The sequence below is a fragment of the Mytilus galloprovincialis genome, chromosome 9, assembly GCF_965363235.1.
Source record: "Mytilus galloprovincialis chromosome 9, xbMytGall1.hap1.1, whole genome shotgun sequence".
NCBI classification, from domain to species: domain Eukaryota; kingdom Metazoa; phylum Mollusca; class Bivalvia; order Mytilida; family Mytilidae; genus Mytilus; species Mytilus galloprovincialis.
Window position 1 is genome coordinate 76170231 of NC_134846.1, and position 12113 is coordinate 76182343.

The window sequence follows — 12113 nt, forward strand, 5'->3', positions numbered from 1 at the left end:
AAGATGTTTTGAAGCAAATGCAAAACGAAAAAGAATCTGTTTTTAATAACCAGATAAAAAAGAACAATTCCCTATAAAAGGCGTAAAATGAAACTGGAAACTTCTTTGTAATTTTTGGTCAAAGTAGACAGTTTGACTTTGAAGATTTAATAAGTCATGAAAACCAAAATGCTCCTCCGTCTTTGTCTCAGAATGTCACTTTCAACAGTGGCATTAAATCGGAGCAAGTGGGTATACTTTAAAAAAGATTGCGATTTCCCATCAACTGATCCAAATGATTGCCCATGGTAAGCATGCTGCTGAAAATGATTGTTAAAAGTAATTTTAAGTACTTAGTAGTACTGACACAGATGTAGTAGTATGATAAATTGCAACACTCGCAAGTAAAGGTGTGGACAAATTGTAAATATGTTTTTGAATGAATAAAGGCTTTCTATGGCTCTCTAAACATGCCATAGCCAATTCGTTTGGTCCACTTGCAGCTGTCCTTCTTTTCTACCATGCATTTAATTGATGTGACACTATGTCGGCATTTCATGGTAAAATGAAAAGGTTGGCTTCGCACAAATGAAAAGTATTCCCAGATGTAATGGACGTTTTTACCCCGCTTTATTATTAAAACACAGACACATACATTGACAACATAGAAGCATTTGTTTGCATCACGTATGGCAACATCAACATTTGCTGTTAACGAGGCACGATTTAAATCGTTTGCAGGGAAGCAGCGGGTTTATGATGCTATTCTTTCTACCAGAGGTTCTCTTCCGAATCACATATCAAGGTGGACATGTTTGGGCTCATCCAGATTTATGCATTCAGGTACAGGTCCTTGTTCCAAGTCATGAACACTCGAGTTGGATGAAAGAAAAAAAATGACAGTTAGAAACCAAAATGGATTTCTTTGGCTGCCGTTGCATCCTCGTGTCAGGAATTTTTAAATGCGAATGCAAGAAATCAAGATGTGTGGATAACTGTAGATGCTACCGTTCTGGTCTTACTCGTAAAGTTGTGTGTATTAGTAAATGTAAGATAATTATATGAAAGGCAACATGTAGATATGCATTTGAACCAAACAAAGACCGTGATATATCTTGTTAAGTTGATAGAAATGATGAAATTGACATTTTCCACGTCGTGGCTGCCATTTTTTAACCAGAAGTCACTTTTTTCTTCATGTATGTATTGTTTTATCGTACTTTAGGAACTTTAATTGAAGTTTTATCAAAACTAACATTGGATTATACCTATAAAACAGCTTTAAAAGGACTTACGAAATGTAGTCAATTATATTTTTGGAATTTTGGATCCTCAATGCTCTTCAACTTTGTACTTGTTTGGCTTTATAAATATTTTGATATGAGCGTCACTAATGAGTCTTATGTAGACGAAACGCGCGTCTGGCGTACTAAATTATAATCCTGGTACCTTTGATAACTATATATGACGCCATTTCCAAATGACCGGTGGCCAATTTGAATAAAAAAGAAAAATTATGGCCAGCAGCTTATTTTTTTTAATTATCATTTAGTCAACCTATAAACCAAATTTCATGCTTGTATCACGATTTGCTCAATTATGTCCATAATATCTTACTCAGAACCAAATGTTACCGAATAAATCATTGATGAATGACGAGCTATTAAGTCAAAGAAATACAACTTTGATAGAAACAATTCGTTGAGTGAAGAAACAGGAAATTAAACATTGAGTGAATAGTATTCCAACTTGATATATAAAAGAATTGCTCCTGTATTTGCGTTCGAGGGTCATTTATAAAAAAAGAACAGTTTTAAATGCTTATTAATTTTGTATTTTATGTATGACATAGTAGAGTTTACTATATCTCCAAGTAATAAAACTTCAATATAACTAAACAAAGCAAATTCAATTCAATACTATTGGTCATAATAGTATATACTTCAGTGTAATTTTATTTCAATACTATTCTTTACATGTCCAAATGTAACCTTTGAAATACCTTTAGGTTTTCTTCTGAAAAGAGAAGAAAATTGTTTAATGAATAAGGGACAACAATACTTTACCAATGCTCAAAAATTCATTTAATAAAAAACGAAGTAATTGCAAATGGAACTAAACCGAATATGTCAACAGTATAGTCGACATCAGCTAACATCCGATATGCGAATCTATACTCAGTCAAGTATGTCTCAAATATGAATTTGTCAAATCATAGATAAATTTACCGCTCTGTGTGACTGTCGTCAGTCTAGAAGAATATACATCTTTAATCTAGACATAGACATATCGCATCTGTAAACAAAATCGTTATGAAGACCGTAAACTTCGAACTTCTGCAAAAGGTTGTCCCTGATTTTGCGTATGGGTCACAAGCGTTTGGGGCAGAATATGTTGTATTTGGATTAATTTTTCATTGTTTGCACGGAATATTAAATTTTTATTCTAAACAATGAATAGCCTACTTTGATTTTTTTCCTTGTTTTTTGTGAATCAACTTTCATGTAATGTAATGTTTACTATACATGAAAAAATCGCTCATTTACTATAAATAATTTTTAAAAAAAAGGGGGGACATTTTATGCAGTCAGCGACAACATATAAAGAGATTCTTCATATAGGAGTCTGACTAAAAACATCTTTCTTGAGATTTACCTATTACCATTAAGGGACGACCAATTGATTTTTAAGGAGGGGGTGTCATTTTTAAAATAAATAACCTGCATGGTTGGAACTGAAATAGATATGTTCGCACAAGGCAGGATAGAAATGAATAATCTGCACCACGCAATGCAGGAAGCAAATGTGTACACTTTGAAAATAACAAATAAGTATGCGTAACATCAGTTGAAGATATATATATGATCAATCCGGGAAAACTCCTAATATAAAATATATTTGTTATAAATTTAGCTACCTATTTTCCAACTGGATCCTCACATATGCAGACATGATGTACGCAAACTGCGACCTGTCCACTTCTGCAACTACAATCGAAACTGGTACCACAGTATCCTCTTCTCTGCTTCAAACTGTGAAAAGAAATGAGAGTAAGGGTTTACGACATACTCATTGTGAAAAGGCTTAGTTGTTGGTTTTGCAAGGTGTCAAGACAAACCGTGCTGAAAAGATGAGTTTCAACTACTAGTATATATATCTTAAATAAGGGGATAAGATGATAATTCATTAAAATTCAAGTTAATTTCAGAGATGCATGTACATATAATATATATATATTATATGTACATGCATCCCTGAAATTATATATATTATATATTTATTTAGAAACTACCCCTTTTCAACGGGGGTACTTGCAGACGGGGTATCCACAAATGCATCTAACAACATATGCAATGAATATATACAGACAAGTAAAAATATTAATAAAACATTTTCAGACTTACAATTGGTACATTGTAAAATAAGACATCATCTTTACATAAGAAAAATAAACATTATGTACAGCATAAAAATATGAACTAAACTAAAAGTAACGTAAAAAAAATAACATTTAAAGTTTTGGTTCCAAAACCAATTGTCTCTTAGAGAACATTTCACTGAACATCTTTTTACTTAAACTGTCCAATGTTTTACTAATGTAGGGATCAACCTGATAAAAGCAATCACCAACCAGTATTTGTATTTTATCGTAGGACGATAATTCTGTGAAGCAGAGGCCCGGGAAAGTAAAACTTAGATATTTATTTATATCAGATATGTATTTATTACGGATTGAGGAGAAGCCAGAACACTCTAATAGGAAATGTTAAATGGACTCTTCAGAATTAAATAAACACCTTTGGCAAGTGGGACTCTCGATAAGATTCATCCTATACAAGACTTTGTTTACAGGTTAACAATTTGTTCGTATTAACAATTTGAGTCTTGCAGACTTGAAGTCCAGCAAGTTCGTCAGATATGGTTGCCTTCCTTGTGCAAAGTTAAATTTTGAGAAAATATCTAGACTGCTTTTATCATTTATTTCTTGATATTGCCTACTCCGGACAAACCTTCCAAGAAACTGATTAAATATATTATAGTTGACATTCAAGTTATAAAAGTGGTCCAGACCAACCATATTGAATAAAGTGATTATATATTGTGGATAGTCCCATCCCCTTTGAACCTTTAAGGACTTGAGCTCTTCAAATACAATTCGGCATAATTTACTTGAGTCAAGGCCTTGGATCCTAGCAAAATAAGACACCGTTTGTCTATCAAGAAAATCGTTTATTGGCTCCCATCCCAAATCTGAATAAAGCAGCTTTTGGAATATTCATCTTAGTATTAAAAATCAGTTTTGCAGTTTTATATTTCCATGTTTCAAGTATATGTTGACTAGAAGCGGATGACGGTAGCCGTACGGCACATCCGTGTGCTAGAGAAGGGCGGATGACCGAGTTCCAGAGAGCATCCCCAAAAGATATGCGATTAAAAGATTCATGTTCATTAAGTAGCTTAGTCATATAATTCAGTTTGCTCTCGAAAGTATCTTTTAAGAAATGATTGAATGCTCATTTCCTAGGTACCATTTCTTAGTTTTATCTAATAATACCTCTTACAAACAAATCAGCCTTGTGGTTAGCTTTTACGGTAATTTGGCCTGCAAATTTAGTTTTTTTCCTTTGAACGAAAATTTTTTACAATGTAAATTAAGATTGTGCAGATCTACCACAGACTTTTAATAGTCTTATAAATTTGGATGCGAAATGTCTGTCGTAGTTTTAGGACGAACTTACTGCGGCTGGAAAATATCAAGGATGCATCATTTTTAAAAAATAAGCTGAAAATGGTAGGTAAAACATTTTTTGAGAGCTAGCTTAACTTCATACAAGTACCGCAGTTGTTGATAGGTCCGTTGCAATGAATACATTGGGTATACAACACAACCAAACACAATAAGTTAATGTGACAATAATGGGGATCCAGCAGTCAAAACTGTATGTATATACAATGCAGACATATCTAACACAACCGACTAAAAAGATCAAACAAACATACAAATATATCTAAGAAAGACTCCAACAAAAATCTTGAAGTTGATAGTAAATTTGACAAAAGACGCTTACAAAAGATTATTTGTAGAAAGTAAAATACCAAAAATACCGAACTTCCAGGCATTTCGGAAAGACCGTAATCAAATGGCAAAAATCAAAAGTTCAAACACATCAAACGAATGGATTGTAATTGTCATATTCCTGACTTGTTACGGGCATTTTCCTATGTAGAAAATGTTGGAGTAAACCTGTTTTATAGCTAGCTAAATCTCTCATTTGTATGACAGCAGCATAAAGTTCGGCAATATTTAAAGCAATGAGTGAAAAACATCCAGACATAATAGCAAAAAATGTCAAAAATAGGATACATTGGTGACCATCGTCTGTTTTCAGCTCTTAGGTCTGACAACTGAAACAATTCATTTTTAGGAACCTACCTGAACTAGTTCATTGTATCCAGTTATAATAACTATAAAACCAAACAAATATGCAACAAAGAAACACAAAAAGACAAATAGACAAAGAACATTAGCAAAAAAAAGAGGACAAGAATACCAAAATTTACCATAGCACAATAGCACAGACCAAAAAAACATAATAGCAGGAAGACAAACAGCTACAACCTCTTGAATATTATCTGAGTTGAGAAATGTATTTAGTATACGCGGAAGTTAATATAAACAAATCTATTTCACTGTACTTACATGGGACCATATGCAACCAGACACTTATAAAATTTACATGATTATATGTAGAAGTTATTTAGAAGGGGATTATGTAGTCATATATATTTGTTCAATTATTCATCAAAATAGAATTATTACTTCAAACAATATAATGAAATTCTATGCAAGTGCAAGTAGGTTTCACTAGCTATAAAACCAGGTTAAATCCATGATGTTTAAGCTTTCGATTATTACCATTCGATAAAGGACATTCCGTTTTAAATTTTGCTTAGAATTTCGAGTCTTTTTGTTATTTTACTTTTTTCTAAAGTAATCACTGTTTCAAATAAAATGAAAGGTTTCGTTATTGTGAAACCACAGCAATTTCTTCTGTAATTAGTGTTAAACACTCTTAAATATTGACTGAGTTCTAGTGAAAATTGTACATTAATATAACCATGATTCTTATTCTCATTTAAGTTTTCACCTTGTTTCTGCGTCTGTGCCTACTGTCTTGTCTTGTATCTTATCTAAATAAAATAATGAAATTATGTTGCATTGAAGCTTGCAATGTAATCAAGAAAACTGACTGAATACTCACTTCACAAACTATACGGTCGCAGTTCTGAAGTAGTAAAATGACTAATTCGTAACGATATCTCAATTTTCTTATATTAAAAGGCAACTGAACGCTTCCATAGATCAACATTAATGACCTAAACCATGCCAAAAATATGACATTTGGATGAGTTTGAGCTTTTGATTTTGCCATTTGATAAAGGACTTCCCGTTTTGAATTCATCTTGAAGTTTGGTATTTTTGCTATTTTACTTTTTTATTGATAGTGTATAAAATTGAGAAAGGAAATGGGGAATGTGTCAAAGCGACAACAACCGGACCATAGAGCAGACAACAGCCGAGGGCCACCAATGAGTCCTCAATGTAGCGGGAAACTCCCGCACCCGGAGGCGTCCTTCAGCTGGCCCCTTAAAAATATGTATACTAGTTCAGTGATAATGGACGTCATACTAAACTCCGAATTATACACAAGAAACTAAAATTAAATCACAAGACTAACAAAGGCCAGAGGCTCCTGACTTGGGACAGGCAAAAATGATTATGAGATCTCAACCCTCCCCCTATACCTCTAGCCAATGTAGAAAAGTATTCGCATAACAATACGCACATTAAAATTCAGTTCAAGAGAAGTCTGAGTTCGATGTCAGAAGATGTTACAAAAGAAAATAAACAAAATGACAATAATACATAAATAACAACAGACTATTAGCAGTTAACTGACATGCCAGCTCCAGACCTCAATTAAACTGATTGAAAGATAATGTCGTCATCATATGAATATCAGGCACAATCCCTACCGTTAAGGGTTTAGTATCATACTATCGTAAAATATATCAGAAGAACATGACCCGTGTCATGCCAACAAATGTTTTTTTTTTTAAATGCGTTAAGTTCCGATGCAAAGACCCTATAAGTGAATCAATATTAAAGCCAACATACACAATCTTTAATGATCTGACAACAGTATCGCAACTATAGTCTGTTTAAAGATTTTGTAAGTTTTTGAGGTGAATACTGACATTTTTGTGCTTTGTGAAGAATATTACCATAAAAGATCGGATGTGAAATACCTGATAGTAAAAGATGTCTGCATGTTGAGTTATATTTACGAATTATTTCATTATACCGATGATAAAATTTAGTAAATGTTTTGACTAGTTTGTGATATCGAAAACCCTGGTGTAATAATTTTTCAGTAATACATAAATTCTCTCGCTAAAATCTAATACGTTGTTACATACATGAGCGAATCGTACAAGTTGAGATATATATATATATAAACACCATAAGATGGTGACAAGGGAACGTCACCATCTAAAAATGGATAATTAATGATAGGAAATGAAAAATCATCTCTTTTATCATTATTTTTTGTATTAAGCTTCCCGTAAATGATATAGATATCAAGATCGAGGAAAGGGCAGTGGTCATTGTTAGTATTAGCTTTATTTAAAGTAAGTTCAACAGGATAAATTTCTTTAGTATACATACTGAAGTTGTCATTATTGAGAGCCAATATATCATCCAAATTTCTAAAAGTATTGTTTAATTTTTGTATCAAATGTTGTTTCGATTGGTCTTTGTTAATTTTAGTCATAAATTGTAACTCATAACAATACAAAAATAGGTCCGCATAAGTGGTGCACAGTAATTCCCTATTGGAATTCCAATAACTTGACGATATACGGAATCTCCAAAGCGAACAAAAATTTTATCAAGTAAAAATTCAAGCGCAGATATAGTATCAAAGCATGTCCAGTTGACATAGTTCCTTTGTTTATTGCTACTACAAAAGGACCTAAAAGAGTTTGAACATATGTACTCGCATTCTGACTTTTTAAATGCTCAGTTAATTAGGGATGTGATTTTTTTCTTAAGAAGAATATTAGGCAAAGTGGTATATAGGGTAAAAACTAAAACAATATTATAGTTTGTTTTGGAGTACATGGTCAGTGTGCCGATTGCAGAAGTCTGTTTATCACCTGCTACCATTGTATTGTTTATTATCGTACGTCAGTCACGGATGCGACATTAACAGCTATATGTATATTTTCTGTAAATTCACTGTTTATTAAACTTGAAACATTAAAAACACTATGGTTTCTCTACCCCTAGGAGCAGATTGCGTAATCCGCATTTCGGAATTTTCGGTTATACATATATTGCTGTTAAACTTTGTATTTTATTTAACTTTCCAACTCTTTTGATTTGAGCATCAACGAAAGACGCGTTTGCCATTCCAGTTTATCTGATATCTGGTATCTTTGATGAAATTTTACAACCACTTAGTCGATGACATTGCCGCTAGACGTCTCGTCCCGAGGGTATGACCAGCTCAGTAGTCAACTCTTTTGTGCTGACATGAAAAATTATTATTGGTATATATATATTTATTGAAATATAAATACCTTTGCTATTGATATTGGATTTAGCTTTCTAAATGTTTTGATTCGACCGTCACCGTACACGAATTGGTGTCTCCAATTATAAGCCTAGTATCTTTGGTAAGTGTTCACAACCACTGAGTATGATAAAATAATATTATAGTTTGTTTTGGAGTGCATGATCAGTGAGCCGATTGCAGAAGTCTGTTTATCACCTGCAAACATTGTATTGTTTATTATCGTACGTCACGGACACGACATTAACAGCTAACCAATCAAAAATAGGCAGTCAGCAGTTTTTTGTGTTCTGTTCAGGTCCTTTTCGAGTTTTAATTCTCTCATTTTTTGGCTTTCAAACATGGTCATGAGAATACCTGATGAAGGTAATTCCCAATATACTTGTTGTGCGCACGGTTTTTGTATCATTCTTCGCGCATTGAAAAATCACTACACAACTTTAGTGGGGAGTGTGCTGTGATCTTTTTCCCGACTTAAGTGGTACTATTAACTTTAACATTTGAGTCTCGCACCTGTGTATGGTCGTGATACGTGGTCTTTTTTATACTACGCTTCATTCGGGAGTGTACTGGACAGTTTTAGAATGATCTATGAAAACAGCAGGTATAGTTGAGGGAGCCATCACAGTATATTACGCTATTAAATAAAACTTACGCGGACAGCCGCAGAGTTTCTGACAACCATCTCTATAGGATTTTAAGATACACAGACTCTTGTCGGAACAATCTTCAGACAAATCAACACAAGCAGCTGCTAAACCTATAAAAAAATTTAAAAATAAAGTAAAATAACAACTATTCATGTTTTTAATTTCTATATAAATGACGAAAAAGTAAATAGCATCTATCAAAATTACTTACTAATACACCAAATTAAAACAAAAGTAGACTGCATTATTCTTTGATGGTGTCCTTGTTTGAGTCGTTCACTTATCAAAGTCTTAGTGTCATTTACGTGATTTCTTATCTTCGAACTTCGGTAAGGATATGATTTGTAACATACTTTTCCAAAATTCCCTTCACTTAACTATGAAAATAGTTAGAAGCTATAAAGTTTCAACACCCTCAGGCAAATTTGACTTTAGAGAATTTAAAAAAAAATACTGATAATTTTTGTCATAAAACTCCTAACAAAAGCTTTTAGAAAAGGTTAAAGAGGTTATCCCGTCCCATAGCAGTGTCCTAGATTGTGTAATATCTGAAATAAAAAAAATGTGATAAGATTGTTAATAAGACAAATATTCGCCGAGCCCAAAGAAAGTAAGCTAACATGTTTAACCACGCCACATTATGTATGTATGTGCCTGTCCCAAGTCAGTCAGGAGCCTGTAATTCAGTGGTTGTTGTTTGTTTATGTGTTACATATTTTTTTTTCGTTCATTTTTTTTAAATAGATAAGGCCGTTAGTTTTCTCGTTTGAATTGTTTTTCATTTTCATTTCGGGACCTTTTACAGCTGACTATGCGGTATGGGCTTTGCTCATTGTTGAAGGCCGTACGGTGACCTATAGTTGTTAATTTCTGTGTCATTTTGGTTTCTTGTGGAGAGTTGTCTCATTGACAATCATACCACATCTTCTTTTTATATTCAGCAGATATATATAGCGTCACCTGCCAATTTGCATGATGTACCATTTCCAATGAGACAACTACCCACCAAAGTTCAAATGATGTAGATATTCGCAATTATATGCAACCGTACAGGCTTCAACAATGAGAAAACCCATACCGTATAGTCGGCTCAAATACACCATGATATGAAAAATATGAAACAATGCAATTGAGGAAACTAACAGCCTAATTTATAACAAAACATTTCACGAAAAACAAATATGAAAGACATGACCCAACGGCAACAACTGAACTACAGAATCCTGACAGTCGGTTGTAAGGGCTTTCATAAGCTGGTGTTTATTGTTTCATAGGTGTACATATGAATGTGGTGAAAACAAATAAAATTTACTTATTTGTTACAAGGATTTCTTTTTCAGATATAAATCCTTGTTTCTTATCATCTATTAAACTTAATTTTTTTATAGATTACATTTTTTTAGGTACAGTTACCAGAGGCTAAAGATATAAGAAGATGTGGTATGAGTGTTAATGAGACAACTCGCCTTCCAAGTCACAATGTGTGCTATGGCATGTACAGTGTAAGTTGTTAACTTCTTCGTCCTTTCTCCACTAGCCGGAGAGTTGTCTCATTGGAAATCATACCACAAAGATTTACTTTTTTATATAAAGAAACAAATTTCTCTGTTCTAAATTAGGCTGCTAAGTTTTCTCAATTGAATTGATTTATATTTGCCATGTCGGGGCCTTTTATAGTCGACTGTACGGCAGGTTTTTTTCTCGTTGTTGGAGGCCACGGTTGCATGTAATTGATCATATCCGCATCATTTGAAATTTTGGGGATAATTTTTGGGGACAAAATAGGACGACATCTTTACAAATTAGTCGATGCAAAACATTTGTATTTTTAAGCACAAAAAATGCACAACTTAGTAAACAGTTATTTTTCTCAAAATCAATACCGTATCATTAATGGACATACGATTGCAAAAACGGATGTTTCAATTGCGTACAGGACATGAGCTATAAGTGCATTGGTACTGTTGTTCCTGCTTCCCTCAGTCAGTCACACAGTCGTATAAAAACTACTAATCAACCAATTCATTATAATTAGGCTAATCTAAAAAAGGACAAGTTATGGAATGAGAAAGTGAGATTTTCTTTTAACAAACTGATTTAAGTATAAAGTTGAATTTTCAAACTGTTTCTAATTTAAGTAAAATATTGATTTGAGTTTGTTGCCTTGCGTATAAATTAACTTTATTGAGATTAACCTGATATCTTGAATAGGGTAGCATATGGCCAAACCATATACACCAGTGGCATTGGTTTTCCAAAACGATTTTAGTTCGGAATTAACAAAATAGAATATATTTGTATTATATGGTTTAGTTCATGAACTATTTTGAATTACACAAGTAATTTTGGGGCCCTTTATAGTTTGCTGTTCGGGATGAGCAAAGGCTGAATGTTGAATACCTTACTTTGACCTATAATGGTTTGCTTTTTACAAATTGTGACTTGGATCGAAAGTAGTCTCATTGGCACCCATACCAGATCTCCATATATCTGATTCGTTTCATTAACTTCTTCAAAACGAAGACTGTTTTCACCATGCTCACATTTACACATTTTCAAGCCAGGAAACTATCTCTAATTTCCAAAACAGCACATCAGAATGGAACATAAAGTGGTTGGCTCCTAGTTACTTTGTTGATCTATGTTGTAAGGGAGCTTCCATTTGATTATTTAGGGGAGGGTATTTTAGTCAATTTAGTCATTTTTTTAGTTGTAATCTTTATTAGTTTTCACTCTCTTCGGTCCTGCCATTTCTTATTAGTTTATCCACACTTTTTTTACAAAAATTGTCATCCGGTCTTTTTTTCTAAAAACTCACGTCCTGCCTTTTTTCAAATTTCAT

At 33.2% G+C, this 12113-nt stretch overlaps 1 long non-coding RNA gene across 1 annotated transcript; it reads right to left on the bottom strand.

Annotated features, from left to right (window-relative positions):
• Window positions 1-1886: 1886 nt before the first annotated feature.
• LOC143047050 (uncharacterized) lies at window positions 1887-9605 on the bottom strand. The gene is made up of 5 exons (XR_012969381.1): window positions 9483-9605; window positions 9277-9381; window positions 6129-6171; window positions 2897-3011; window positions 1887-1995 (listed from the first exon to the last, which is right to left on the bottom strand). It is a non-coding gene; the product is annotated as an uncharacterized LOC143047050 (long non-coding RNA).
• Between the last annotated feature and the right edge of the window lie 2508 nt (window positions 9606-12113).